Genomic DNA, 7,501 nt, shown 5'->3' with positions numbered 1-7,501 from the left:
TTTTTTGTATCAGGGTTTGAACCCAGGGCACTTAATCAGCGAGCCACATCCCCAGCCCTTTTTATATAGTTCTTTGATTAAGAGACAGAACCTCTCTGAGTTGCATAGAGCCTCTCTAAATTGCTGAGGCTGGCTTTGAACTTGAAATCTTACTGCCTCAGCCTCCTGAACCACCCACCTGGATTAGAGATGTGCACTGTGCCCAGCTTGGTTACAATCTTAAATGCAGTAACAAGGTGGGATCTCTTCCAGAAAGTGTCATCTGAACAAAGACTTAAGAAAAGAGAGGGAGTGAGCATTGTGGACATATGAGCAACGTATTTCATAGTCAGCAGAAATAGGCCCTAGGAGAAGCTTGCTCAAAATACTGAGAAAAGCTAGCAGCCTGATAGGTCTCAGAGCGAGTAAGGAAGACGTTTTATCAGAAAGAACTACGATTTCATTCCAAACATTTCAAGGACCTATAACCTTTCTCAGAACCAGTAGATATTTTAGAAAGCATACCTTATCCAACCCAAATAAAATTGGCATATCTGTCATTTAAATTGATGAAATCTCTCCTGACACTATTCTCAGGCCAAAATAAAGAGTTAAGGCAAATTAAATAACAGCATTTTCCCAGAAGATTCTGGGATATCATTAATCATTTCTCTCAAACTTCAGCAAATAATTTTTTCAGCTTTCAATTAATAATAATATGTTAATAGAAATATATATATTGTCTTATGAATAGCAAGTATTCAACAATTATATTTTCATTACTTCCTGAGAACAATATTGTACATACCTCTATATCTAGAGCTCTTAATACAGAATATGGGGCACAGTATTGGTTCAGAATCTTGTATATTTTTTGCATGCATGCATACATAAGTGATTAAAGTAATGCTTACTTTTCCCAGAAATTGTGTTCAGATTGCCCTTTTGCAAATTAGTTTGACCTCCAAAGTTAATATTTTATCTAACAGCATCACATATAAATAATTCTGAATTCAGAAGATGGAGCTACCAAGTGAAGCAGAGTATGATTTGGTTCAGTGTACATTTCATTACAATGAACTTTTTGGAGTTCCAGATAAGATAAAATAGCTCTGAGGGTGTCCTTGCGTCTCCTTAAAAAAAAAAAAAAAAAAAAAAAAAAAAAGATGTACTGAAATCCCTGAATTATGATAAAAATCAAAGCTTGTTATTTTTCAGTACATTGTTTCCAATGGAAAATATAGATTTTATGCTGCTCTGTAATAATTATCAAAAGAATCATTAATCCACCTTTATTCTGAAAACCTTAAATGTATATAGTAACTAAAATATATTAGAAAAACTATATATGTGATAATTTCTTGTATATATGCCTTAAAGAAACATCATTAGTGAAATACTCTTTAGAAATTTTAACTATTTGAATGGAGTTATGTTTCTTAACTCTTTGATTTGGGTTAATATGACCACATTTATGGAATTTTGATTGTAATAATTTTGGGTGAATCAATGACCTTAAATATTTCAAAAATATAACAAAACACACTTATTCAGAGTTCCCTAATATATATGTACTTTTCATAACACTCTTGTCCCTCATGTCCAAATTAATTATGAATTAATGAAACTTAACTGGTGAAATACATACCTTTTGATCTTTATAAAACTGGAAAATATTAAAGAGATACTTACTGCATTATTTTCTCAGTACAGTATAAACAAATTATACTTTTCAAGTTGCCTGACTTTTAGAAGACTGATTTACCTTATACCATGTAAATGATACTACAGACCACAAAAATCTATTCTAATTAGTTTTCATAGTAACATAATATTATTTAAATTGAAATAGAAAATCAACAAATAGATAACTTTCAAAATATGAGTATATTTATAAAAGTTTTTCTTAAAAAACTTAAGCATGTTTTAGTTAATTCTGTACAGAAAAAGAAATTTTAAATGGTTGACTGAGTTTACTATTTTAATAGCCTCAAACATAACTGAAACTTAAACATGATTGATATTTGGGTACTTTTAATGTGAAAAATAGGTCTTTCATATGACCTATATTTATAAATACACTTATTGCTAATGATTTTAATGTAAAAATAGATCTTATTACTTTTTTGGGAGAGGTACCAGCAATTGAATTCAGGGGTACTCTACCACTAAGCCATATCCCCAGCCCTATTTTTATTTTTAATTTAGAGACAGGGTCTCACTGAGTTGCTTAGTGCCACACCATTTTTGAGGGTGGGTTTGAACTCATGATCCTCCTGCCTCAACCTCCTGAGCAGCTGGGATTATTTTGGTACCTTTTTAAAAGGTACAGTATATTAACTGTATAACTATATAGAAGGTACAGTTAATAGGTACAGCTTATTAACTGTATAACTGAAGAGACAATAAGGATCCAGTTGGTCCAACAGCCTATTCTCTTATCAAACTTTTGTTGTGATTCTTTCAACATAGGCTTAATTTATCTTATTATCACATTATTGAGAAAGCAACTAAAGAGTATTCCAGAAAGACTGTGTAGTTAATATTCCTGTTTACCCCATAGATAGAGATGTTAGGTTGTATCTAAGATTACTGTCAGTGATCCCTGTCTCCAGGAATTCATGACCTCTGTAGTCCTCTCTTTTGGTGTGTAAAATGGGGTTAGTGACTCACTTTAAATGATTAAAGACAATGTGATTAAGTATTAAAGGTCTTGACTTCTTTTGGGTGCTCTACTCAGTTCTTTTGCTGTTTTACCCTGAGGGAAAGCAAATATCCTGTTGTGAGGTGAGCCATACTAAAGACCATAGGGAGATAAACTGAGAGGTATCTCCAGGAGGCCCTTAGTTCAATAGCCCACAGGAAACTCAATTCTGCCAAGATCCAAGGAATTGTCCTCTGCTGAGCCTTCAGGTGAGAACCCAGCCCTGACTGACAGTTTGCCTGCAATTTATTGAGAGACATTGACAGAGGCTCTCAGAAAAGCTGTACCCAAATTCTTTTTATATTAAAAACTTTAATATAAATGTAAAATAATAAATGTTTTATATTAAAGCTGCTGAATTTCAGGGTGATTTGTTATACAGCAGGAAACAATATATAAGACACCATATTACACTGTGGTCTTTAACAGTGGTCCAACCATGCTTTGAATATAACCCTTGCAGCTCTGCCACTGCAAATTATTTTCATTTTTTATTTTTTTTAATTTTTTTAAAATTTTTTTGGGGGAATTGTATGTTTATTTGATGTGAAACAGTTTATAACCTATGCCATGACCAAAAATACCCAGGGAAATAGAAGAAATCAAACCAATTGTCAATTTTTCAAAGACTCAAGGAAGCATGATCGAGTGGTTAAAACGGAAAGTTGGCAAAAGTAGAATGAAACCATTTTCTTCTCTTCCCAGCAGAATGACCAATGCTTAGGTTCCCCTTGTTGCAGGATGAGAACACTGCTTCCTCCTGGGGGCTCATGAGGAATGTGCTTCCAGAGCCTTCAGAAGCTCGGCTACAGCCACAGCCTGGCTGTTATCAGAGGGGGCTCTCCCATGGTTCTGTGATAAGCAGTGACACTATGTCATCGCAACACCAAACCAAGAAAATGGCTTTCCAGTGACATTCCCATGGTTATTACTCCATGTTTTCCAAATTTTGAAGGTGGAGAGATGCAGCAGAGTCCACTGGCCTTCAGAAGGGGTCTAACTGCTGTACTGATATATACAGGGGTGAAGGACTCCGTGCCCTTATACAATTTGTTTTTTGTTTTGTTTTTTTTTTTTATTTTTTATTGTTGGCTGTTCAAAACATTACATAGTTCTTGATATATCATATTTCACACTTTGATTCAAGTGGGTTATGAACTCCCATTTTTACCCCATGTACAGATTGCAGAATCACATCAGTTACACATCCATTGATTTACATATTGCCATACTAGTGTCTGTTGTATTCTGCTGCCTTTCCTATCCTCTACTATCCCCCGTCCCCTCCCCTCCCCTCCCCTCTTCTCTCTCTGCCCCCTCTACTGTCATTCATTTGTCCCCCTTGTATTATTTTTCCCTTTCCCCTCACTTCCTCTTGTATGTACTTTTGTATAACCCTGAGGGTCTCCTTCCATTTCCATGCAATTTCCCTTCTCTCTCCCTTTCCCTCCCACCTCTCATCCCTGTTTAATGTTAATCTTCTTCTCATGCTCTTCGTCCCTACTCTGTTCTTAGTTACTCTCCTTATATCAAAGAAGACATTTGGCATTTGTTTTTTAGGGATTGGCTAGCTTCACTTAGCATAATCTGCTCTAATGCCATCCATTTCCCTGTAAATTCTATGATTTTGTCATTTTTTAATGCAGAGTAATACTCCATTGTGTATAAATGCCACATTTTTTTTATCCATTCGTCTATTGAAGGGCATCTAGGTTGGTTCCACAGTCTTGCTATTGTGAATTGTGCTGCTATGAACATCGATGTAGCAGTGTCCCTGTAGCATGCTCTTTTTAGGTCTTTAGGGAATAGACCAAGAAGGGGAATAGCTGGGTCAAATGGTGGCTCCATTCCCAGCTTTCCAAGAAATCTCCATACTGCTTTCCAAATTGGCTGCACCAATTTGCAGTCCCACCAGCAATGTACAAGTGTACCCTTTTCCCCACATCCTCGCCAGCACTTGTTGTTGTTTGACTTCATAATGGCTGCCAATCTTACTGGAGTGAGATGGTATCTTAGGGTGGTTTTGATTTGCATTTCTCTGACTTCTAGAGATGGTGAGCATTTTTTCATGTACTTGTTGATATTTTTAAAGGACATGTTTTTTTTTTCTCTTCTTCTCTCTCTCCTCCTCCCTAATTTCTCCCCTTCCCTAATTCCCATCCTAGGCAGAGTTATCTGTCATTGCATACACACCCACCTCAGGAACTAAGTAATTGGGATGGGGGATGGCACCAAAAGATCTCAGACATGACTTTCCAAAATTAACAAGTGAATTACAACTCTGGACTTAAAACACAAGGAACGTACTCTTTAAATCAACACTTTAAAAGCCCCCTGTTCCCGTTGATGGGCAGAATCACAGCCTCTGGGACAGGAGTCCCCTGCTTTTCTTGTTAGCAAAGCAATAAAACTTTGATTTTCATTTTTCTCAAAGCTGAGTCCTCATTATTGGATTGGCATCAGAGACAAAGACCAAGCTTTCAGTAACAATTTGATTTGTCCTAAGCACTGACTTTAAATCTATTCTAAATTTTTCTAAAGCTATGTTTACTCTATTGACTATTTACCCAGTTATTTGTAAATGTGTATCACCTTACCATACCAGTGTGGGGTGGGGAGCTGCTTTTGATTGATCTAAAGTTGTCTCTCTCAATTTACCTCTCCATTCTCAAGAATTAAATCTTTCACACTTTTCTGTCAAAATCTTGCTCTAGTAGTTACTGTGATGAAACTTCCTCAGCTTCTTAGGATTTTGCCTCTGTTTTTCCTCAACACTCTTCACTTATCTGTATTGCTAACAGTTATCATTCTGCCTTCTGTGTTTGAGTTTATGAATTTTTCCGCACCACTAAGCCATGAGACTGTCAAGAGAAAAAACAGCTCTGATTTCTTTTTTGCCTCCCTAATTCCTGCCGAGTATAGCCATCTACAAAAGAACAGAAACAGTAAATGTTGCTGAAGACTGAGTGTCACATAGCACCGGCATTCTAGCTAACATCGTGTATGGAATTCTTATTTTATTCCAGGTACCATTATAAGAACCATACACTTATAGAGTCATTTTGGTTCCACAAGAATCTTGTGAAAGTTGTGTTATTATTATATTCCAATTTTGCATATGAAGAAATTGAGCCACAGAGACGTGAAGTAATCTTGAAAGATCAGATCAGGTACTAAATTGCCTTTTGAATAACATAATAAAAATTACAACCCTATTCCTTCTATCCCATATGACTTGTATGACTCAATTATAAACTATATTTTCTTTTACTTTATGATTTTATCGTGAGGAAAATGAAACAGAACTAGGAACAGAACTAAAACTACAGACATTTTGTTTCATACAAATGCAGTTTAGTTTTTAATTACAGTGTAGTGTTTAATTGTTTTGCATTTGATGCCATTTTCAAAGATGTGGTATTTTGATGAGGTCATTGGCTAATCACCTGCATTGGTCCTGAAACCCACGTGCTTTTTCAGGTTCACTCACACACTACCACTATGCCTGGGACCAAAAGGTTCTTTTTTTCTTAAAACAAAGTTAGTTCTTGATAACTCAGGAAAGCCAGTCAACTTGCATTTACCTGACAAATACATCTCACAATCCCATCAGAACACAGTTCTAAGTGTAATGAATGTTAAGACAAATTATGTGTAGAATCTTCCTCTGAAGGACTTGGAGTAGAACAGTTCCAACATCTCAGATGTTCTATTTGCATAATTCCCTCCTAAGTTTAACACTGAAATTTAAAATTTATTTCATGCTTTGTTGGTTACTTACAAGGTTTTTGAGTAGTTTATTCCTGGAAACATATCCATTTAACTTTGTACTTCACAATAAAAATAACTTTTTAAAGGTTAAATCATTTTCAGTACTAACATTCACTGATGTCTTCAAGAGATATCACATTCATATTATGAAATGTGCTCAAAAGTTTTCCCTCAGTTAAAGTAAGATAGAAATTTATGTCATATACGAACCCACTATTTTATTCTACTATAATTATTTAATATTACCCTAGGATAAATAACAACCCTTCTCTTGATCCAATGGGCATATAAGAGTTGATTATTCAAAATATTTATGTTTTTCCTATTTATGGTTTCAGAACACAAAAGATTCTGTATCCTCAAAAGAATAAGCATTAGATTTATCAAAATATGGTATATTGCTAACAAGAAGACTCTTGTGGGAAGATTACTGAGGTTCTTCTATGGTTGCAGGCCATATTTTCGGGGGGTCATATTGCTGTCATTGTAGCCTAATAGTAAATATGGCCCTGGATCTGAGTACCTGCTTATTGTGTAGCCATTTAAGGCAACAAGTTCATGAGGTGACTGGAGATTGTGAAAATAATACTTTTGAATTGGTTGACTGTCAATTTTTATATTAATTTCATATTATGTTCCATAAATTGCACCCACTGTGATTCGATGACACTGGCATTAAAACATTAATCAGCACTGAAAAATAGACAGGATGTCAGCTTTGGCTGGACTTCAGAGAGCACCAAACCACAAAAATAAATAAGTCAGTAAGTGAGTAAGTAAATAAACAAACAAACCTGAAATAGTTTTTGATACCTGTACTGATACAGGCATTAGAGAGATAATGAACACTACAAAGACTTAGTTGTAAATTATGTCTTAATTGCATTAAAATATTGAAAATATAGGGAACAAAGGGAATGGTAGAACACAATAGTTCATATTTGTCTGAATCAAGGAGTCCAGTGTGGTCAACAATCAATAGTCGGTTCTTCCTTTTACTATGTCATGTACAGAATGTCACTGTGTAGAGAGTGGATCTTGATTTGA

The sequence above is a fragment of the Marmota marmota genome, unplaced genomic scaffold (assembly GCF_001458135.2).
Source record: "Marmota marmota marmota unplaced genomic scaffold, marMar, whole genome shotgun sequence".
NCBI classification, from domain to species: Eukaryota; Metazoa; Chordata; class Mammalia; order Rodentia; family Sciuridae; genus Marmota; species Marmota marmota.
The sequence above is the reverse complement of the archived record's forward strand: the minus strand, read 5'-3'. Positions refer to the sequence as shown.